This window comes from Polypterus senegalus, chromosome 2 (assembly GCF_016835505.1).
Source record: "Polypterus senegalus isolate Bchr_013 chromosome 2, ASM1683550v1, whole genome shotgun sequence".
NCBI lineage: Eukaryota > Metazoa > Chordata > Cladistia > Polypteriformes > Polypteridae > Polypterus > Polypterus senegalus.
Genome location: NC_053155.1, coordinates 85,214,367 through 85,239,187, shown reverse-complemented (window position 1 = coordinate 85,239,187; position 24,821 = coordinate 85,214,367). Strand labels below are relative to the sequence as shown.

Below are 24,821 nucleotides of genomic sequence, written 5' to 3'. Positions count from 1 at the left end.
ATGCATTTTTGTAATAGTTTCTAGTACTTTCCTCCATTTTCAAACACAATAAATGTATATAAAAGAATAACTTACTAATTGCTTCTAAAGTCCGCACTGTGAACAAAAAACAAAATTGTTATAGATATTGTGTGTTATTGCTGAATATCTCACATTTGATTCTATGGCAGGACGTTCATTAACTTTTAATTTTTAACAATCTTTCTGCCAATACATTCAACATTATTGTCGGTTAATCAATTTTTTATGAGTACTGTTACTGTTGTCCTTTTGTTATTTTGGAGTGGAGTGTTGATTTTTACTTAGATTTGTATGTCACATCCATTAATGATAATAATTAAGACTAATAAAAATGATTCAAATTAAACAATTCCAGTTAATTTCTCACCATGTCTCTGTGGTATAGCGGATCCACAGCTCAGATGAAAAAGGCCAGTTTTTAAATAAATAATCGCTGCACTCACGGCTTATAAAGGGGGCGTGGTAGTGTGGCTGGAGCAGTTCCCGGGCACTTCGTGATGCGGGCGGTCCTCATTTAAGTGCACAGGTGAGGAGTCGTCTGCGTCCATAATTGATGCCGGGAGCTCCTAATCACCACACTTGAGCCACGTACCCCATTATATATAGTAGTAGCGCGAGTGCGGAGTGGGAGGGAGAAAAAAAAAAAGAAAGTGAGCGGTGGTTAAGGGAGAAGAAGGCGACAGGAAGGAGAAAGCCTGTGTGAGGTTGAGAGAACGTGTGATCGGGAGCAGACTCGCTGGTGGTTTTGCAAGCCCCTGGAGGGAGAGCCCCCTGGACACTTGGTGGGGCTGAAGAAAGCGGTCGCTCCAACTGAGCGATCAGGGAGCTGGAGTGACCCGGAAGGTGGTTGGCTTGCCGCGTAAGGCCACGGTAGGCTGCGGGAGCCAGGAAGGCTTAAAGTAGGAGAGTGAACCCCAATGTGAGCACCCTAGCTGTTGGGGAACCTAAGTCTTGGTCTGATGGAGCCAGGGACCGAAAGGTAACCAGAGCAGAAGGCAGAGAAGGTCAGCTGCAGACAGGGTGAGTCCTCTGGTGCATAGCCTGTATGGGAGAAGCAGTGGAGTCGCCAGTAGAAGAATGCACCGGGGCTTTGTTTTAAAAGACTGCTTCCAGCCATTGTTTTTAACCTCGTTTTTAGGGATTTATTTATGTGATTTTAACCTCCATGTTTTCACTGGTTTTATTGGATTATTTATTTATTTGAAGCACTGTACTATTTGTTTGAACACTTTGCTTTGACTGTATTTAAATAAAAGCACTCTCTGCACCTTTTTGCACCATCCCCTTGCTTCATTGTGTCTAATCTGATCAGCTCATCTGGTGACATTACCAATGGTGTCAGGTTCAAAAACTCCAAAAAATGGAGATGGGAACATGAAGTGGAACCCGCATCATCAGTCTCCCACCAAGAGGCTAATGTACTGGACTATGCTGGACACTGGTCACGATTCATTCCTGTTTGTGTGAGTCTAAAGCAACTGTTTTAACCTGTCAGTGCCTGAAATCCAGAATAAGGAAAACAAATGTATTTTCATCTATCCATTTTCAAACCTGAATAACATAGATCAGGGTTGAGGGATTTGGAAACTATTCTAGAAACACTGGACACTTAGTATTACAGAGCCCAGAGTGCACGCTTCTTGCACTTGGGATTTGGAAGTCACTTGGGTTAAGGTGTCAACATTCAAAAGTAAGAAGTGATGCCTTATCTGGGGGCAGTACAACAGTAGTGAACATTACTGCCTCACAGTTGGAGGACACTTGGATCAAATTTTGCATCCATTTGTCTGGAGTTTGCACATTCTCCCAAAGTTTAAAATGCAACTTGATGTTAGGAGAAATTATGTTGATAGGATTAATAAGCGTTTATGGACTTAATGGCCTGTTCTCATCCTAATTGTTCTGATATTCAAAATGTATTTTTTTCCCTCAGCACGCTTTTCTCAAACATCCCAAACATTTGCATGTTAGGTTGATCACCAACTATAAAAACTGGCCCAGTGGGTGGGAGTGTGTGTCCTGTTTTGGACCTTTTCTTGCTAATGCCTGGTTGCTGCTTTGCATCTGATACTTTCAGCACACCCTAACCATGAACGTGGATTTAGAAGGTCCATTAAGTAGACCCATTAATGATACTGTATAATATTTGTTGCATAGTTTGATACCCTCTTGAATTATAATAACTTAAAACTACTGTGTATAAAACTCTTTATGAAAGAAAATACAGTATATGAAATGGTTAGTTTAAAATTAAAATATTAAAAAAATTATTCTAACAACATTTTACATTGAATCATTTTTTGACAAAAAGCCATCTATTTTTACACGTCATACATAGCAGTTTACAGAGATATAGACAGACAGACATATAGTACAACTATAGTTGCATAGACTGGGTTTTAGCTCAGGCTTGCTAAGTGAGTCAATCATGACATTTTAGTCTAACGTGCAACTGTTTAGCTGCTGAATTATTGTTAGACGTCTTCAATATGAAATGTAATAAAAATAAACTATTTTCAGACTGCTGCACAGAAGCACGAAGACTGCTTCAGCTTCCTCAAAGCTTCAGACCCATGGATTCAAATGTCAGTAATGCAGATTGCTGTCTATGTGGAATTTGTACATTTCAGATCCATTTTTTCACCAATATCCTGAATATATGCATTTTAGATCAATTAATAACCTGTTACTGGGCCAGTCTGAGTGAGTGTTTTGTGAAGCAGTTTGTGGTGCCCCTTCATCATGGTGTGATCCCTTCAGTGGCAACAGAGTTTGGTGGCTGCAGCATTTCACTAAAATAAGTAGGCTTGGAAAATAAATTAAGGATGTGAGTGAAAGTTGGAGTAAATGTGCCAAGGTTGGCTCCTGCCTTATGCCTAATAGTGCTGGGCTGGGACCCCGTGGGTTCAGAAAAAGGACAGATGAATATAATAATTTTAAAAGATATTTTAAAACTAAAGTCAGATGACAAATGGTGATCCATAGCAAACAGCACTTTGAAATCTAGAGCAGTTTTGGGGTGCCAAAAAGGCAAATATACTGAATTTCTGAATATACAGTATATAAGTTAAATTGTTAATATCTAAAGTCATTCCTAAATATATAAAGTGGGACCCCTTTCCAGGTAGGTTGAGCATGGGATAAATACAGGGCAGGAAACAGAATGCAAGTAGTCCTATACTCTGAGCTAGAATATATACTGTATACATATATATATATATATATATATATATATATATATATATAGTGCCACACACGTGTGAATAGGAGGCAGCTGAAGGGCTTGGAGAATAATGGTAACACATCTGGCCAGGGGTGGCGGGGTGCACTAACGCTCTTTCTAAGTTCCCTGCAGACCTTTCCCGGGAAATCCCACCAGGAGCCACTGCCTCAACTCAGGACACGCCACTTGCGGTCCCGGCCTCTAGGATGACATCACTTCCGGGTTCTGGCCCTGAGGACAACATCACTTCCCCCAGACTTCCTATAAAGCCTCACTCCCTTCTTCTGGAATTCAGTTCTGTTTTGAACTCTGTCTTGTGAACATTACTCACTACCCAACTACCCACTACCCAACCTTTTTATCTCACTCATGAAACATACATTTTTACAACCTTTATTTTTGTAGATAGCCAAGATCACAATTCATTATTGAGATATATATTACTTTTGCAGCCAGGAACACATTATACGGGTGTCTGCCCCAAACTTTTACAATGTCTTGGGTCTCTTCTTGTCACAATATATAGAGAAAGAGAGAGTACTTTACATATATGTGTGTGTGTGTGTATACAGCATATGTGATATATATGTTTACCATACTGACAACTATATTTTATTGATGTTATCTGTATTATATATAAATAGGGTCCTACAATTGCCATAACTAAAATTTGTAATATTGATGAAACATGCATTTTGTACATTTACTGTGTTAAATGTTTAAGTATTTATATAAAATGTATTAAATAATTAGAAAATCAAACTCACTTATTGCCTGCACATCTCTTTCTGTAACAGAAAAGGAAAGTTAATTAATTAAAATCCTAGTCAGTAATACATCTTGCATTTCAAAGCAAAAGGAAATGTGAATTGAAGCACTATAAAGCATTTCTCACATACTTTTATGCCATCACTTCTTATTGATTAAAATATTTATTTAACTAATTTAATTTCTGAGATGCAGCATGAGTCGATGGTTGGATTGCTGAAGACTTTCAGCCTGCAGTTATCACGAACCATAATACCAAAGAACTTGAAACAGCAGTAATTTAGGCTTGCCTGGATGAGTACTGATTACCTTAAATTTTCAAATATGTACTTATAGCACCATATGTTTTTTATATATTTAAAATGACTCAAATAATTGTCCTGTCATCATTAGAGCTGCATCATAATGATCCATTATCAATCATCCAGTGGCACATCTTGGGGTAGGGACAAAAATCATAGAGCAATGGTCTAACTTTGATCTATATATTTCTGCTAATGTAATGATTTATTTTTTATTTTTAAGAAGTTCCCAGATAGAGTGGTTTAAAGTAGGGCCGGTTTATGAAATATGTGGAAAATTTCCCTTTTTTTTACAGTACATTTCAATATCTGCCATTTTTATCTCACTCATGAAACATACATTTTTACAACCTTTACTTTTGTAGATAGCCAAGATCACAATTCATTATTGGGATATAAATATGTAGCCATTCTCAAAGCTGCTTAACCCTATGTGGGGCTGAAACCTACCCTGGTAGTACTGGGTACAGGCAGAAAATCACTCTAGACAAGGTGCCAGTCCAACACAAGCCCAACACAAATATACACCTGAAACGACATTTTTAACGGCTAACTTTTTAATTTGACACATTTCAAAGAAAGCTTTTTTTAAATTTTGACTTCCTAGGCTACCTTCTGTATTAGATTTAAAGGTCTAAAATTTAATTTAAGAAAATCAGAACACATCACACCAGTCTTAGCGTCACTACACTGGTTACCTGTGTCATTCAGAATTGACTTTAAAATTCTGCTTATGGTTTATAAAGCCTTAAATAATCTCGCCCCATCTTATATATCAGAATGTCTGACACCTTATATTCCAAATCGTAACCTCAGATCCTCAAATGAATATCTCCTTAGAATTCCAAGAACAAAACTTAAAAGAAGTGGTGTGGCGGCCTTCTGCTGTTATGCACCTAAAATATGGAATAGCCTGGCAATAGGAATTCGCCAGGCTGATACAGTAGAGCACTTTAAAACACTGCTGAAAACACATTACTTTAACATGGCCTTTTTATAACTTCATTTTAATCATAATTTAACTTAATCCTGATACTCTGTATGTTCAATTCATCATAACAACTATTCATGGTGGCTCTAAAATCGGTACTGACCCCTACTCTCTTTTCTGTTTCTTTTTCCGGTTTCTTTGTGGTGGTGGCCTGCGCCACCTCCACCTACTCAAAGCTTCATGATGCTCCAACAATGATGGACGGATTAAAAGGCAGAACTCTACGTGACCATCATCATCATCAAGCCCTTCCGTGAGAATCCTAAATCCAAAGAGGACTGTTTCATTTATGTTAGGTAGAATGCCCAGAGAGGACTGGGCGGTCTCATGGTCTGGAATCCCTACAGATTTTATTTTTTCTCCAGCCGTCTGGAGTTTTTTTGTTTTTTCTGTCCCCCCTGGCCATTGAACCTTACTCTTATTCGATGTTAATGTTGATTTATTTTTTATAATTATGTCTTTCATTTTTCTATTCTTTAATATGTAAAGCACTTTGAGCTACTGTTTGTATGAAAATGTGCTATATAAATAAATGTTGTTGTTGTTGTTGCCTCCAGCTCTGTCTCCTGCTTTGTGGTCAGTGCTACTGCTCCAAACCATATAAATTAGCTGGTCTCACTACTGTCCTGTAGACCTTCCCTTTCACTCTTGCTGATACCCATCTGTCACAAATTACTCCTGATACTCTTCTCCACCCATTCCACTCTGTCTGCACTCTCTTTTTCACCACTCTTCCACAATCCCCGTTACTCTGAATTGTTGATCCCAAGTATTTAATCTCATCGACCTTCACCAACTCTATGCCCTGCATCCTCACCATTCCTCTGACCTCCCTCTCATTCACTCACATGTATTCTGTCTTATTAATACTGACCTACATTCCTGTCCTCTCTGGAGCATATCTCCACCTCTCCAGGGTCTCCTCAACCTGCTCCCTACTCTCGCTCCAGATCACAATATCATCAGCAAACATCATAGTCCATGGGGACTCCTGTCTAATCTTGTCTGTCAACCTGTCCATCACCACTGCAAATAATAAAGGGCTCATAGCCGATCCCTGATGTAATCCCAACACCATGTTGAATGTATCTGTCACTCCTACTGCAGTTCTCACCACTGTCACATTTCCCTCATTTAAATCCTATACCACTTCTACATACTTCCCTGCCACTCCCGACTTCCTCATACAATACCACAACTCCTCTTTAGGCACCCTGTCAAATGCGTTCTCCATGTCCACAAAGACGCAATGCAACTCCTTCTGGGCTTCTCTATACTTCTCCATCAACACCCTCAGAGCAAACATTGCATATGTGGTGCGCTTTCTTGGCATGAAACCATACAACTACTCACTAATCATCACCTTCCTTCTTAACCTAGCTTCCACTACTCTTTCCCATAACTTCCTGCTGTGGCTCATCAATTTTATCCTCCTGTAGTTACTGCAGTCCTGCCCCCCATTCTTAAAAATATGCACCAGTACACTTCTTCTCCACTCCTCAGATATCCTCTCACTTTTCCAAGATTCCATTAAACAATCTGGTTAAAAATTCCACTGCCATCTCTCCCAAACACCTTCATGCGTCCATAGGTATGTCATCTGGATCAACGGCCTTTCCATTTTTCATCCTCTTCATAGCTGTCCTTACTTCCTCCTTGCTAATCCGTTGCACTTCCTGATTCACTATGCTCAACAAACCCTCCTCGCTTGTGAGTACATTTCCATCTTTATCCTTTATCACCCTAACCTGCTGCACATCTTTCCCAGCTCTGTCCCTCTGTCTAGCCAATCGGTATGGGTCCTTTTCTCCCTCCTTAGTGTCCAGCCTCTCATACAACTCATCATATGCCTTTTCTTTAGCCTTTGCAACTTCTCTCTTTACCTTTCACCTTTATCTCCTTGTACTACTGTCTATTTTTTGCATCTCTCTGACTATCCCACTTCTTCTTCACCATCCTCTTCCTCTGTATACTCTCCTGTACTTCCCAATTACACCACCAGGTTTCCTTTTCCTCCTTCCTCTGTCCAGATGTCATGCCAAGCACCCTTCTTTCGGTTTACTCTTACTACTTCTGCTGCAGTTGCCCAGCTGTCTGGCAACTCTTCACTACCACCCATTGCCTGTCTTACCTCCCCACTAAACTCAACCTTGCAGTCTTCCTTTCTTAACTTCCATCATTTGATCCTTTGCTGTGCCCTCCCTCTCCTCCTCTTCTTCTTGATCTCCGACGTCATCCTACAGACCGCCATCCTATGCCCCTAACTACACTTTCACCTGCCACCACTTTGCAGTCTTTAATTTCCTTCAGATGGACTCTTCTGCATAGGATATAATCTACCTGTGTGCAGCTTCTTGCACCATTGTACATCACCCTATGTTCCTTCCTCTTCTTAAAATACGTATTCACCACAGCCATGCCCATCCTTTTTGTAAAATCCACTATCCTCTGATCTTCTTCATTCTTCTCCTTGACACCGTACCTACCCATCACCTCCTCATCTCCTCTGTTCCCTTCACCAGCATGTCCATTGAAATCCGCTCCAATCAACACTTTTTGTCCCTTGGGTACTCTGTCCATTACTTCATCCAACTCACTCCAGAATTCTTCTTTCTCATCTATCGAACACCCAACTTGCGGGGCATATGCACTAACAACATTCATCATCACACCTTCAGTTTCCAGCTTCATAATCATTACTCTGTCTGACACTCTTTGCACCTGCAAAACACTCTTGAAATACTGTTCCTTCAGAATAACCCCTACCCCATTTCTCCTCACATCCACAGCATGAAGAACAGTTTGAATCCACTTATGATCCACCTGACCTTACTCCCCTTCCATTTAGTCTCTTGTATGCACAATATATAGCAACCTTCCTTCTCTCCATCATATTAGCTAACTCTCTTCTCTTATCAGTCATACTGCCAACATTCAAAGTTCCTACCCTCAGTTCCACTTTCTTTATCTTCCTCCTGTCCTTCTGCCTCCGGACACGTCTCCCCCCTCTTCTTCTCCTTCTTCGGCCAACAGTAACCCAATTTCCACCAGCTCCTTGTTGGCTAACAGTACTAGTGGCAGCCATTGTTAACTCGAGCCTCGACAGATCCAGTATGGAAATTTGTATCATTGTCCACATATTGAACTGGCAAAATTGTATCAAAAGTAATATCTTGGCAATCAGTATAATCTGTTACTGATCCTATAATATTTTGTTTCTTTTCTTGGTATCCTGATCTGGCACCATTGACAAGCTCTGTCCCTGATGATAGAAACTGACAACAAAGATTTTGGCCTCCATTAGAATTTCATTTGTTCATTACAGTATTGTAATTATGACATTGTAGAATGCCGTTTGGTAAGGGCCATACTATCTTGGAATTTGCCCATAATTACTGACCATGGATATCTTCTAGTAGTTCATTTTTGGAGTTTTTATTTTCTTCATCACCACCATCAAAAGGACTTATCTCAGCTGATATGCAAAGTGTGCACTGGAAGCTGATGTTGCTGACTAAGAGTTTGAAACACATTCATGTTTTGATGGAAACAGGTCATTCAGCTCAACATAGAACTCCCACTTTCTTTACTAGCCTCTCATGCAGAAACTTAACAATATTAAATATGAAAATTGCAAAGCCAGGCAAGTATGTGATTGTTAATGTAATTGTATATTATTTGTAAGTGATATTTAAGCTACTGTGTGTTCTGTGAATTATCGAGGAATGAAGACAGAAGTTTCAAGATAAGGTAGTTATGCTCACTAATAATGGCACCAGAGATTGGTGACATGTTTCATGTTGATTAGCACATACAAGTAAGAATTTCACTGTACTCTGCACACATGACAATAATGACCCTATAACCTTAATTAATTAATTAACTTATTGTGGTCATATTTATTTGTGTTAATTATAGAGAATATGTGTTCTGACATTGTCCTTTATTATCTTTTCCTATTTCTATAATTTTTTTCCTTTTCTACTTATAGTTTTTATTGTTGTTTTAGATGTTGTTATTATATGATTTTTTTTCAAATGACCATGGCCATATTGTTTATAACAATATTCATTCAGGTCAGGTTAGGTCTTGGCTGTCCCATCGCCAGTCATGTGATCATGCACCAGAATGATGAAATCATCACAACGTGAACCCTATTCAAGATGGCAGCACAGCATTCAGTATCTAAGTACTGGATGATTTTTTTTCTGAAAAGAAACTGCAAACCTCATTATAATTATAGGCAAAAAGTACAAGCCAGTATAGAGCTTGCTATGTTTATTTTGACTTTAACTCTGGTTTTATAATTTGGTGGTTTGGCTTAGACATATTCTTAGTACTGACCTCCCACTCATGTTTACATTCTGCCTCTGTTAGATCCTTTTATGCCTTTCACTGTATCTCCAAGTCTATTCCCTTTTCACTCTAAATCTCCCTCAGCTCCTTTTCCAGGCGTTCATAAAATTAACCATTTAGATTAAATTCTGTCTCACTGTGTGTTTAAAATAACTTACGTATCCAATACTGTACATATTGAATGCTTTATAATTTATTGTTAATTGATTATGTATTTATTAAGACTGCTATTCAGAAACAAATTGTCAGTGAAGCATGAATTTACTTGAACATTTTAAGCTCAACAACTGTATTACAGTGTTGCTTTTTGATATTCAACAAAAAGATCTATTTTGACTAGCATCTGAAATGTTTTTGTCAGATTTCATTTTCAATGCTTTCAGTTTTCAACCACCAAGACAATGCAAGAATCCCAATCTGAAATTATAAGTTTAACAATGACTCATCTAACTGTCATGGAAAGATTACTGCTAATGCACATGTATTAATATAACTAATATATGAAAATCACTTATTGTGTCTTTGTCAGTACAAACAAAATGTCCCCAATGCATGTAAACACAGAAAGAGGAAAGTAAATGGTGGAATCATTGAGCTCTTTAAATTTGGCGGTTGACATTCCCTTAGTTATTCACCTATATGCAGATCATCATCAAATTACTGTGTTTCTCTTTTGTTCTTGTAGGGTTTAGATGTTTGTTTTAATGACATGTTATACCTGCTTGTGATGAGCCATGTTAATGAATCTGTGGCAGTGTGACAGTTTTTAATTAAAAGCAGTGTGACTTGGGCTCTGTGGGTGAGGCTGTGGCTGAGGAGGCTGTCTGGTTTGAAGGCACGCTGATTATTTATTTGGTCAGGTGTTCCACATCGGCTCTTCATGGATTATAATTAGGGCATGGTGCCCCCAGGAGGAAAATAAGAAAAAGCAATGATGAGGTTAAAGTGAAGCAAGTGTGAGAATCGAGAAAAAAGCAGCAAAAGTGTTGAGGCAAGAGACTGGGAGATGGCCTCGGAGAAGAGCAAGTGGATGGCACTTAAGGAGCAGGGTCACTCCTTTTGAGTGCCCTAATAGCAGGAGCAAACAACCACTCTGAATGAGCTCCTGCAGAAGTCAAAGGAGGGTGGTAAGGAACACAATTAAGTTAAAGGGTTGATTGTACTCAAACCAGGTGTCTCTTCTGGCAGAGCAGACCTGGTCAGGTTGAGCAGCAAAAATGTGGTTTTGATGAAGCACCGAGGCCCAGTGTGGGTTTTAAAGAGGAGGAACCTGACTGTGTTTTAAGATGGACTTTAACTGTATTAGATTATTTATATATTTTGATGACTGTTTTTAACCTCCACTTTCATCTCTGCTTTTATGGATTATTTCTAGCTGAAGTGCACCAAATTTTAGACATGGTTTTGCTTTGTTTTAAAAAGGCACTGAAAATGTTTTGCGCCAACCTCTTATTGGTATGTGTCCTCCTTGCCCCGCTCATCCTCAGACATGACTATTGACTACTCTGGGCTCAAGGTAGTATGCCAGCAGTGGGCTTCACACCATCACACTATATTCCATCCAAAAGCCTTTTCTTGTTTGCCATATTAATGGTGGCAACAAACATGGCAATGTTAGAAAATTGACAGGCCACACAATACAACTAATTGGGCATTTTAGGTTGGAAACAATTTTTTTAATTTGTGTACGATAGCTAGCTATAGTGGATTAAATTATCTGAATGAATCTAGCCACATGAATGACCTTCTCAAAAGTGTTTACACAATTCCAACTACTTTCTTTTATACTCTTCAGATTATTGTTAAAATGAAGCTAATAACTAGATTACTCTCACTAACAGATCATCACTGACTCCTCTTTTTTACAGGTTATCTGGCCTTCAGTGGGTTTCCAGCAGAAAAAGAACCACTGCCATAGTACAGAAGAGCAGAAGGAATCAAAATGTGACACTGAAGGTATGACATATCTATGTTGGCAATTGGAGAGTACCTATTGAAAACTGGTGGCAAAAGGTGACAGTAAAAAGTGACAGAAGTTTCACAAAGCCAGCGTTACACCCCCAAAGCACTAGGCAGCCAAAAAAAAAACATTTGAAAAGAACCCCTGGAGATCAAATAGATTCTGGTAATGGCAGGAAAACCATTGGCCATTTTGAACACCTATGTAACTTAAAACTTGGGTAGTGAAACAAGAGCCCTACGACCAGTAAGAGAACAGTCAATGATTCAAACCATTTCTTGAACATTCCTAACCGTATAAGTGATTCCAGTATTATATATTAAAATAATCTCTGAGGCAAGCCGTAATGTTTATGAAAGGAGAAATTTAAAGTGAAAGAGAGGGAAAACAAGAGTTGGCCAACAGTGTTGTGACTGTGACAGCATTGTGAGGGTGACCGAGTGGGCAAGTCATCCAGCTGGACAGATAGTCAGGCCCAAGCTTGGATTGACTTTTTTGTGGTTTCATTCAATACCCGTAACCCCCCCAGATACAAGAAAATAGAACAAAACTAGAGAAAGGCAAAGTGTACTACATGATTGTAATATTTCCTTGCATAATTAGTTATGAGTTTCCTTAAAAAATATTTTCTGAAAACAGGCATTAAATAAATACTGAAATGTTGACTTTTTAGGCTGAACCATTGCCATATGTAAGTAGAGATCATGCAGAGCAAAACAATTATGGTAGTTTTGATAGGCAAATTTCATAAAATGTTTGGAGGAGTGAAAACTAAATGTTTCAGGAGGTTAAAGACACAAACAGATAGTAGCAGAAATGGAGATGAGCTAAATTATCTGATTGGTTCTGTTTAGGTCATTGTCGGGCAACCGGTGCACAGCAGCCCCACGGTATGCCGTGGAATTTTGTAGGGGCGCCACGAAAACTTTTGCAAAATATTTAAACTTTTGGTTTATTAAAAATATAACTTTAAAAAAAATATATTTATGTTGGAAAAACAGATAACGGAACACTTACGGAAATGAAGTCTAAGAAACGCGAGAGACTTCAAATGATCGACAAGGAAATGCGCATCTGTCTTTTGAAAATTGATCCTCGCATCAAGCTCATATGTGCTGAAAAACAATTTAAACATTCACATTAATTAAATTTAAGATTTATCCTTTGATTCCTTTATTAATAAAATGTCTTTCAAACTTGTAAAATTAACTGTTTTTATTGGCGATTGTCCATAGATTGTGTCGTTACGACTTTATTTATTGGCAGTCCCTCAGGTGCGCCGCAAAAGAAAATTTTTGGACTTAGTGTGCCACTACTTTCGAAAAAGGTTGCCTTTCACTGGTTTAGGTAGAGGTTAGCAAAGAACCTAGAATGTCCTGTTCAATACTGAACTAAAATATATTTAACACATTTTATTTGGAGAGCTTAATGTACTTCACAAAAGTTCAATAGCACACAGCAGAAAGAGAAGCACAGTACATACAGTCCTAGAAATAATACTAGTTAGAAAAATATTAATTCCAAATGAGAAGATAAATAGAGGAAATCATGAATGTGTATTAGAACAGCAATTCTACTGTGAACTAATAAATACAATTCTAGATACAAAGTTATATGACAGGAAGCTAAATGGGCTTTACTGGAACTGATGCTTGAATTCAGTTGGTGGGCATAGGAGTCTTCGGCAGTACTTGTTAAGGGCAAAGTGGAAGTAGAAGATGAACAAATAAGAGAATATGAAAGAGCAAGATATCATCACACAATGTGTGGTATTTAAATGTTTCCTCAGCTTCCAGTTTTTCAAAAAACTCCTCATACAGTAAAGAAAGCTTGTTCAACATTGGTGTGCAAATTCCACAAGTGTATGAGGTATGTAGGCCAACCACAAGCCATTAATTAGTAGAGCAGGTTAAATTAGTAAGAATTATTTCTGTATATGTAAAAGCAAAATTTTACAAATGTCTTAAAGCTACTTAAGATACTGTATGTCTTTGTGGAACACCTGGGGGATGGATTGTCTTGAGTTAATGGTCCCAAGAGGTTATTGTGCATTCTGTCTTGAGAGTCTCCTTTTCTGTTGTAACAGTACTTGTAGCTGGCAAATCATCCAAAAAAGTATATTAATATAATTGCACAACCTGATAAATTATTACTGCTTGGTCAAATCCTACGTATACACTTTACATTAGTAAAAAGCCAGACTATGACAATATACTTAGAAACTCAATTTTCATTGTATAATAGAATAACATCAACAGACCTGGAATTAGTAAAGGAGCTGTAAAGAAAAATAAGAAATAAGATTAAGTACTTCATACAAAAAAGTTGGGCTGTTCAATTTAACTGACAGCATTGTAGGCTTCTGAGGAAAATTGAAAAATATGTTAAACTGTATGAATTAAGTCATAATAGTTTGAATAAATAGGACTATATTTAATATTTTCTCCTGCTGTCATTTTAAGCTATAAGAATACTCCTGGCTTCCTGTAATCTTTTTTGAATATGTTAAATAATGACAGAAAACATCAAGAATTTTTCAAAGTCAGTGTTAAAAGAGGAGCATTACAGACTGCAACATACGGCAAGAATTTGTGGAGGGGATGTGCAAGTGTGCACTCGTAGACCATGTTCACATTTCCAGCCTGATGTGACTCAAATCCATTTTTTTGGCCTTAATTTGACACGAATGTGATGTTTTCAGGGCTGTGTGGACACATAAATTCGATCTTTTCAAATCAGATTTGAGTCATTTTCATATGTGGTCCTAAATCAGATACATATTGTGGCCATGTGTCATGAATGAGAGCGGTCAGCTTGGAATTCATGTGTTTTTTTGCCTATATGTGCGGGCTGAGCATTGTCATCATCAGCCAGCAATAGCTACAACAACAGCAAAAGCTATCTGTCTGGGGGTTTTTATTGCCTTTTTGACCTAATCATATACAGCTGATGAACTGTTTGCTGTCCTCCAGAGCAAAATGCGATGTGCACACTAGCTATTGGCACAATACCACGGTGTACCATTGTCTCACAAATTTGATGTTTTTTGTAGTTGGTGACTCAAATTAAATGTATCAATGTGTGTATGCATGCCGTATCTGAGAAGAAATGTGTTCACATTACAGTTAGGTACAGGTCTTTAGTACTTATGACTGTGAACCATCAATATGGGCAAATCAGATCAGAGCAAAAAATCTGAATTGAGCAATAAGGCTTGTAATGTGGGGGCGGCATGGTGGTGCAGTGGTAGCGCTGCTGCCTCGCAATTGGAAACCCGGGTTCTCCCTGAATGGAGTTTGCATGTTCTCCCTGTGTCTGCGTGGGTTTCCTTCAGGAGCTCAGGTTTATTCCCACAATCCAAAGACATGCAGGTTAGGTGGATTGGCGATCGTAAATTGACCCTAGTGTGTGCATGGTGTGTGTGTGTGTGTGCCCTGTGGTGGGCTGTCGCCCTGCCCAGGGTTTGTTTCCTGCTTTGCATCCTGTGTTGGCTGGGATTGGCTCCAGCAGACCACCGTGACCCTGTAGTTAGGATATAGCGGATTGGATAATGGCTGGATGGATGGATGGCTTGTAATGTGGATGTAGCCCAAGAGCAAATTTGCTACCTTTCATTCCATTGAAACAGCCTTTCTAATCAATCAGTCCTCATGTAGTCACAATGGTGTTGAATGTAATATCAAATATTGGTGTCTTGCTAAGATTTTGCATAGAATTGTAAAGTATTTTGCTGTGACTAGAACCAATAACACACATTTATCTTAAAGTCTAATTTTTGTTTCACGTAAGGAGCATAAACTTCAAATTTGAGTTGCTGATTTAAATGTAGTACTAGGGTGTTTGTACTGTGTTAGCCATTATGAATGTAGAGAAAAGCCAAGCAAAATGACACCTTTTATTGGCTAACTGAAAAAGATTACAATATGCAAGCTTTCGAGGCAACTCAGGCCCCTTCTTCAGGCAAGATGTAATCCTGAAGAAGGGGCCTGAGTTGCCTCGAAAGCTTGCATATTGTAATCTTTTTAGTTAGCCAATAAAAGGTGTCATTTTGCTTGATTTAAATGTGAAATTTTAATGACACTGATGGCTACTTTTCCAGTTAGATTTTAAGTGTATAATGTAAGTTTACTTTAACTTAATAATGAAGATCATTCATGGAATAGTAAAGTTACAAAGATCAGATGTATGTATGTAATATTTATAAGAGAGTATTAACATTGTAGGATAGTGTTAATGTTATTTAAAGAATAAGACATGAAACATCTTCACAAAACACCAGAATGTCTAGCCATTCAATCAAAATCGCTACCAAAATATTATGACATTATTATTTATAATTAACAGGTATGAGCTGAAACCTGTTAAAATGTTAAATACCCTCATCAGATTCTAGTGAGGGCAGCACACCAATCACCTGGCATTTGCAGACATCATTAGATGATTTTCTGTGTGAGTAACGCTCATTTTTTTTTCTCTTGGCTGATTTTCTGCCACATATTTGAGTCGCCCAAATGATAGATAAAAACAGTTTTTCAGATTCTGGCATTTATTAGAGTTAATCGTCCAATTATCTATTTAGCTGCTCATTTACTCTATCAGGAATGTGACTGATATAATTGACAGCAATGTTTATGCTCACTGACAACCTATTTCAGATTCAGGTGGGTAAAATAGTAGCCTCAATTTATTATTTTTCACAAACATAAAATAGTGCCATTTTTAAATAGGAAAAGTGAAGTCCTCTATACTCTCCCAAATGAAACAAATGTAATAATTATATATAAACTGAAAAAGGTTCAGTGCTCAGAGGTGTGCTTAATATTCATACGGAAATAAAAATCATTAACACCCAAACTAAATATGCATCTAAAGTAGGTTGTCTATTGTATCCTTTAAGACATCTTCAAAGACACATTTTGTGTGTTATAAAGAGGTAGAGTTTTGAATTATTGAGGAACACAAAGTGTAAAATTAAAGTTTATATATGGAAATCGTTTTTACTTACATAAAATAGTAAGAGTTAATTTAGCTATTATATATCAGTTTTGAAAGAGTGCATTGCGTTCAACACAAAGGCAACCCAATAATCTTATTGACACCTGACTAGCTATAAGCAGAAGTCAGTGATTAAAATTAAACATAATGGAATTCTTCAGAAGAATCCAAATATCTGAATTTCACTGATACTGCTCCGCCAACTGAATGCACTAAAATGAAAATGAAATATTTATAAATATATGTTTAAAAAAAAAAACTTACGTAGAAATCCTGATCGACCTATAAAGGAAAAAACAGACCTCATTACAGACTCATCCTTCTATCTGTGAATAAATTTACATTCATTTGTTTTCAATGATCAAACTGCACCAAACCTAAGATTTTATAAAAGTTTGCAATGATTGTACAATTTTATTGGTGAGCCTTCAGAGATTTTCCATTTTACATTTTAGTGAAGGAAACAGTGCATTCACATTAGTAAAGTATATACAGTATATGCTTAAGAGATATTAAAATAATAAAAGGTTATTCAGTTATTCAGTCATAATCTGTGACTGATTCATTCATTCTCACTGTCAAGAGTTTTCTTTTGATTGATATGACAGCCTAGCATTCAATCCAAGCTTAATTCTACGCATGCAATGAAATGAACACTGATAAGCTTCACTTTAGATATGTACTGTATGTATCCTGACTGTAGCCCACAGAATCCAGAAATGCTGCATCAGTGAAACTGATGGGATTATATACTCATTGCTTAATAACTTTAATTCCACTATTGTAATTACAGCTGTCAAACATCCATGTAAAGTTACATTTTCATCATCCACTATTTTTTTATATGAGTCACAGATCAAAAGGCAGGTAGCAAACACCAGTTCTGGAAATGACTAGCTCATTGCTTGGCACAGACAACCCAAACTCACATTCAGTGTGGAGTTTCCAATTCACTTAGCAGTATGTCCTTCTAAGTCCGAGTCAATAAACAAGAACATATAAGCTCATACAGCAGTAGGGACGTGTGGTCAGGGGAGGCAAAGTAAAAAAAAGTTAATAATGATAAAATAAAACAAATGTGTCCACTGGTCTGTGCTATAAATTTGTTTTCTGTATGATTCCAATAGTTTTGAACATTTTTATAATCAAAATCACTGAATTTGCGCATTTCCTATTCAAATACAGGGGTGAAACGTGAGTTGCAGTAGCAACAAGCCTCACTTCACCTCGGACTGCACTCTCCATCACACACAGGGTTGAAGCATGCAATTGGAGAGTGTCTGTTTCTGTCTCTCTGTATGTTGCCAATATAATCCACAGGCTGGCTAATATCTTTAATGAATGTTTGTGACATATTCAGTCTTGCTAATCGGACATAAAATAACAGTGAAAAGAGACAAGGTGAGGCAGACAGTACCGTGCCGCACCGAACAGGGTGGATGTGAGCCCAACAGGTGCTTGTTTCTGCTGTTCTTCTAAGCAGAGGCTCTGGGAGCCAATAAGATGGCGATATCAGAAAGTCAAGTGCACTTAAGCAGTCCGTTTATTTTAATTTTTTGTGCCGACTGCCTGCCAAAAAGGAAAATTAAGACTTTTAAAACTAGAGGAAAATTTGGACTTTTACAAGAAAGTGACGGAGATTTTTGTGGAGAAGGATAAGCCATAAACAGTTTTCAGTTTTATAAAAAATGGGATCAGACTCAGAAAAAAACAATCCAATATTTAAAAACTAAATTTTGACCTTAAATGAAATATTCTTTCTTGTTACCCTTTAAGTTTTGAAAAACAACTAAATATTTCAATGAAGATCAAAATTGAAATCTGTTTTTTTACACTACTCCATACTTGTCATTTGTATTTAATGAGTGTGAATTGTGAAATTGCAACAGCAAATTTAGAACACATGGAGGGTGCAAAGCAAATGCGCTATGCTCCGCTCTCTCTCTCTCGCCGCTATAAATGTAACATTCTTTCTTAGCCAAATATGAACTTTACCTATGTGTATATAAAGAATGCTGATTAAATATGAAACATAACCAGTAGTCAATGTGCATGCTGCCAACTGAATAGTGATTAAGCTCTTTTGGGTTCATATATTTGTAAATCTCACTCTGAAGGACTCAGTGCCCCAGCAGCCATGAACCTCACTGCAAGTCACTGTACAACAGATCCAAGTGCTTTAAAGAAGCAATGAAACTAATACAGGCACTGAATGATACCCCGTCTACCTACCTGCTTTCAAAAACAGGGAAGTCCTCAGACAAAAGGAAACACAGCATGAGCTATGTGTGTTTGCGAACAAGAAATGCAACCAAATAAATCAACAGATAATACCATTTATAATCCTAGAAAATTCCACAAAGCTGCATTTTTTTATTGTGTTTCACATTTCAAATACTGTACAGTACTTCAAAAGATTTACTGCACTGGATTCAAGCAAGTTTGAAAGTGACAGTAGATGGATAGATTTGTTTCTTTAGCCAGAATTTTATTTTAACAATGTGGAATGCAGATCAATTTAATATTCATGGACTATGCTGAGGCAGATAAAGATATGTTGTTTTCTTTCTTTATTTTTTGTTATATAGTCCTTCTATTAACATCCCCCATCCCAGTGCATGACCAAACACTGAAAATAAAAGCAGAGACTATTTTTTCCACTTTATGTTTTCAATCAGTACTCATAACAATATGTTTGTATACCTGCCTGACATAGTGGGATTGTATCCAGCCAGAAAATATTTCAGTCTACTTTTCAGATGTAGTATTTCCAAAAAGAATGCAATTCTGTATCTCTCCCACACACTTTCCACATTTTATATTAAGATTGAAAACTGAATATATCCTGGATTAAACAAAATATACTGCTCAAAAGAATTAAAGGAACACTTTTTAATCAGAGTATAGCATAAAGTCAATGAAACTTATGGGATATTAATCTGGTCAGTTAAGTAGCAGAGGGGGTTGTTAATCAGTTTCAGTTGCTGTGGTGTTAATGAAATTAAACAACAGATGCACTAGAGGGGCAACAATGAGATGACCCCCAAAACAGGAATGGTTTAACAGGTGGAGGCCACCGACATTTTTCCCTCCTCATCTTTTCTGACCGTTTCTTCACTAGTTTTGCATTTGGCTACAGTCAGTGTCACTACTGGTAGCATGAGGCGATACCTGGACACTACAGAGGTTGCACAGGTAGTCCAACTTCTCCAGGATGGCACATCAATACATGTCATTGCCAGAAGGTTTGCTGTGTCTCCCTGCACAGTCTCAAGGGCATGGAGGAGATTCTGGGAGACAAGCAGTTACTCTAGGAGAGCTGGAGAGGGCCATAGATGGTCCATAACCCATCAGCAGGACCAGTATCTGCTCCTTTGGGCAAGGAGGAACAGGATGAGCACTGCCAGAGCCCTACAAAATGACCTCCAGCAGGCCACTGGTGTGAATGTCTCTGACCAAACAACCAGAAAGACTTCATGAGGGTGACCCAAGGGCCCCATGTCCTCTAATGGGCCCTGAGCTCACTGCCCAGCAGCATGCAGCTCGATTGGCATTCGCCATAGAATACCAGAATTGGCAGATGCACCACTGGTGCCCTGTGCTTTTTACAGATGAGAGCAGGTTCACTCTGAGCACGTGACAGAAGTGAAAGGGTATGGAGAAGCCATAGAGAACATTATGCTGCCTGTAACATCATTCAGCATGAGCAGTTTGGTGGTGGGTAATGATTGTCTGGGGAGGCATATCCATGGAGGGTCACACAGACCGCTACTGGCTTGACAAAGGCACCTTGGCTGCCATTAGGTATCAGGATGAAATCCTTGGACCCATTGTCAGACTCTATGCTGGTACAGTGGCTCCTGGTGCACGACAATTCCTGGCCTCATGTGGTGAGAGTATGCAGGCAGTACCTGGAGGATGAAGGAACTGATACCATTGACTGGCCACCACACTTTCCTGACCTAAATCCAATAGAACACCTCTGGGACATTATGTTTTGGTCCATCCAATGCCACCCGGTTGCACCTCAGACTGTCCAGGAGCTCAGTGATGCCCTGGTCCAGATCTGGTAGGAGATCCCCCACAACACCATCTGTCATCTCATTAGAAGCATGCACCGATGTTGTCAGGCATGTATACAAGAACATAGGAGCCATACAAAGTGCTGCGTACAATTTTGAGTTGCTGCAATTAAATTTTGGCAAACTGGACTAGCCACATTACCCAGTCTATATCAGTATAGATATCCAGGAGGATTTCTTTTTGCCATTGAGATCTGATGTGTTTTCAAAGTGTTCCTTTAATTATTTTGAGCAGTTTATATAAAATAAAATTGCAGACAGAATGTGCGGTCCAATTTGCATGAGAATTGCTCTACAAGTCAAATGAGTAAGGAAACCCAGCATAAAGGATTTATTGATCCAGGGTAGGAGCACACATTATAATATCAGAACAATATCAGCCCAACAAGGTCATCCATCCTATTCATCTACATTCTCAAAGATAACATCAAGTCGATAAAGTCCCTAAAGTCCTACACTCTGATACAACACTACTTGGGAATTTCTGCCATGTGTCTATGTTTTTTTACCTGAAGAAAAACTTTCTGATATTTGTGCAAACTTTATCCTCAAATTTCCAGCTGTGTCCCTGTGTTCATGTTGAAGAATTTATTATAAAATGACAGCCAGGATCCCCTGTACTAATTCTCTACAGTCATGACACCTCTTAATGTCCATTGGATTAAACTGAAACATTCAGCTCCTTCAGTCTTTTCTCTTAGCTCATTCCTTTCAGACCCAAAGTCTGCCTAGTCACTCTTCTCTGGACTTTCTCTAGCACCACTACATCTTTTTGTAATATGGAGACCAAAACTCTACACAGTACTCCAAGAGAGACCTAACAAATGTGCTATATACAGTCATATATACAGGTTTGGGAACCCCTCTTAATTCTTTGGATTTTTGTTTATCATTGGCTGAGCTTTCAAGGTAGCAATTTCCTTTTAATATATGACATGCCTTATGGAAATAGTAGTATTTCAGCCGTGATATTAAGTTTATTGGATTAACAGAAAATATGCAATATGCATCATAACAAAATTAAACAGGTGCATAAATGTGGGCACCCTGACAGAGATATTACATCAATACTTAGTTGAGCCTCTTTTTGTAAATATAACAGCCTCTAGATGCCTCCTATAGATTTGATGAGTGTGTGGATTCTGGATGGAGGTATTTCTGACCATTCTTCCATACAAAATCTCTCCAGTTCAGTTAAATTTGATGGCTGCCGAGCATGGACAGCCTGCTTCAAATCATCCCATAGATTTTCGATGATATTCAAGTCAGGGGACTGTGTTGGCCATTCCAGAACATTGTACTTCTCCCTCTGCATGAATGCCTTTGTAGATTTCGAACTGTGTTTTGGGCCATTGTCTTGTTGGCATATCCAACCCCTGCGTAACTTCAACTTTGTGACTAATGCTTGAACATTATCCTGAAGAATTTGTTCATACTGGGTTGAATTCATACGACCCTCGACTTTAACAAGGGCCCCAGTCCCTGAACTAGCCCCACATCATGATGAAACCTCCACCAAATTTGACAGTAGGTAGCAGGTGTTTTTCTTGGAATGCGGTGTTCTTCTTCCGCCACGCAAAGCGCTTTTTGTTATGACCAAATAACTCAATTTTTGCCTCATCAGTTCAAAGCACTTTGTTCCAAAATGAATCTGGCTTGTCTAAATGAGCATTTGCATACAAAAAGCGACTCTGTTTGTGGCGTGAGTGCAGAAAGGGCTTCTTTCTCATCACCCTGCTATACAGATGTTCTTTGTGCAAATTGCACTGAATTGTAGAACGATGTACAGATACACCATCTGCAGCAAGATGTTCTTGCAGGTCTTTGGAGGTGATCTGTGGGTTGTCTGTAATCATTCTCACAATCCTGCTCATATGCCGTTCCTGTATTTTTCTTGGCCTGCCAGACCTGGATTTAACAAAAAAACTGTGCCTGTGGCCTTCCATTTCCTGATTACATTCCTTACAGTTGAAACTGACAGTTTAAACCTCTGAAATAGCTTTTTGCAGCCTTCCTCTAAACCATGACACTGAACAATCTTAGTTTTCAGATCTTTTGAGAGTTGCTTTGAGGATTCCATGCTGTCACTCTTCAGAGGAGAGTCAAAGGGAAGCACAACTTGCAATTGACCACCTTAAAAACCTTTTCTCGTGATTGGACACACCTGCCTATGAAGTTCAAGGCGTAATGAGCTAATCCAACCAATTGGGTGTTGAAAGTAATCAGTATTGAGCTGTTACATGCATTCAAATCAGCAAAATTACAAGGGTGCCCACATTTTTGCACAGCCAGTTTTTCACATTTGATTTAATTTCATACAACTAAATACTGCTTCACTAAAACTCTTTGTTCGGAAAACACCACAGTACTCAGATGTTCCTGGGAAATGAAAGACATACCGCTGTTATCTTTTTTGTTGAAAGTAGAGTAAATTATTATGCAGGCTGAGAGGGGTTCCCAAACTTTTTCATATGACTGTAAGTTATGCATAAACGCTATCTTGAAATAGACAGTGACAAGTCTACTTTGGTACTTAGATTACTCTCGTGAGGCATAATTATAAAAAGCAGATCTGAATATACAATCTTACATCATGTATTCAAATAAGCTTTCTACTTTCCACGTGCAATACTTTATATTTACATACATTACATTTCCTCTGCCACAAATCTTCATAAGTCTGCATGCTTGTCCAGGTCCCACTGTAACGATTTAGCTGATTCCCCATTATCTGCCATGACACTCATTCCTGGCCTATAGTTGTTGCTGATCGTTTTTCTTATACAGCTGGTAGATTAGTCTTGAATAAAACGTCAGTGACTAATGATACAAGTGTCACTATGTGACATAGACTCATGCCAGTGCCGCAACATTGTGCATCTCCTGGTCTATATAATACAGCGGCCTGAGAAGGGTATGAAGTGGGCTATTACTGACATCTTAGAATAAACATTACATGCACTTTTGGAGAAAGGTCACTGTGCACTGCTAACCAGTGAAAAGTGCTGACATTTCAAAGCTATCCTCAGGAGATGACAACCACATGCAGTGAAACATTATACACTGATGTCTTACCATGTGACAGTATATTTAGGAGATCTAATCCCATACATTGTGTGCCAGATAAAACACCCAACCCTCTTTCTTTAATGTTACCTGTGAAGTTTAAGATTTTTTCCTGTATGATTCTTATTTCCCCTCTTCTGTGACTATACTGTATTATTTGCACTTCCCTTGTTTCCAGTTGGAATGGAAGATACACATATTTTCGGACATGAGTGTCTGCTTTGTTTAGTTTGTCGGTGTTCCCTTCTAATTTTGTGATATTATCATTCTCCCTTTTTACGTTGTTCCTTACTTTTGCATGGCTTTCTTTTTAGTCATTTTATCTTTGCTTAGTTGACCGTATCTACAGTGCTCATCTCCAGCATTTAACTGGTGTTTTACCAATTTGTTGGAATGATCAGAAATCAAGGAGTATTAACTGGCTTGCTCAAAGGAAAGCTTCATTTTCTTCCATTCCTCAAATGCGGTCTTTCATTCTTTCCAATAACTTGTATTCTATGCTCTTTTATGTTCTTGATGCAGTTTTTTGGTAAAGGCTAACCAAAAAAGGCCATTCCATATTTAAGCAAAGAATCATTTAGGGGTGTCAGAGCAAAAAAACAATAGGTCAACATCCACTATTTTCAGTAATTTACCTTCTAATATTTCATTTAGAAGTCTGAACTTGAACAAACTTAAAATTTAAAAAGGTTTCAGGGAGGTCTAAATCCTTTTATGTACTATGTAGTGAATTAAATAATATTGATTTTTTGAAGTCAATAAAAAATACTGTCTACTACCACACACTAAATCTAAATCCCATACTTGTTAAACTTACATTTGACAGTAAACTTGATTTATCTGGGATAATAGAATGAGTTCATCAAGAACACAGGGTCACTGATGGAAACGTAAAGGGCAAATATCGCACAAAAATTAGGACTTTTTTTTCAAACTCTCATGCACGTGCGTCAGTAGATTGCCCTCAGGGCTCATCTGAAGTAAGTAATACCATACCAGGATGACAGGGGGCACTGGCACTAATCGTGTCCTCTTTCATTGCCTCCGAAGTGCCGAG

General features: G+C 38.2%; 1 long non-coding RNA gene across 1 annotated transcript in view; it reads right to left on the bottom strand.

Annotated features, from left to right (window-relative positions):
- The window catches only part of LOC120524227, a 47,752-nt gene extending 24,264 nt beyond the window's left edge, over positions 1–23,488 (bottom strand). The window contains exons 1-4 of the long non-coding RNA XR_005632779.1: positions 23,346–23,488; positions 16,881–16,898; positions 4,012–4,032; positions 76–96 (exon numbers count right to left, since the gene is read on the bottom strand). This is a non-coding gene — a long non-coding RNA (uncharacterized LOC120524227). The remainder of the gene's footprint in view (positions 1–75; positions 97–4,011; positions 4,033–16,880; positions 16,899–23,345) is intronic.
- Positions 23,489–24,821: the final 1,333 nt, after the last annotated feature.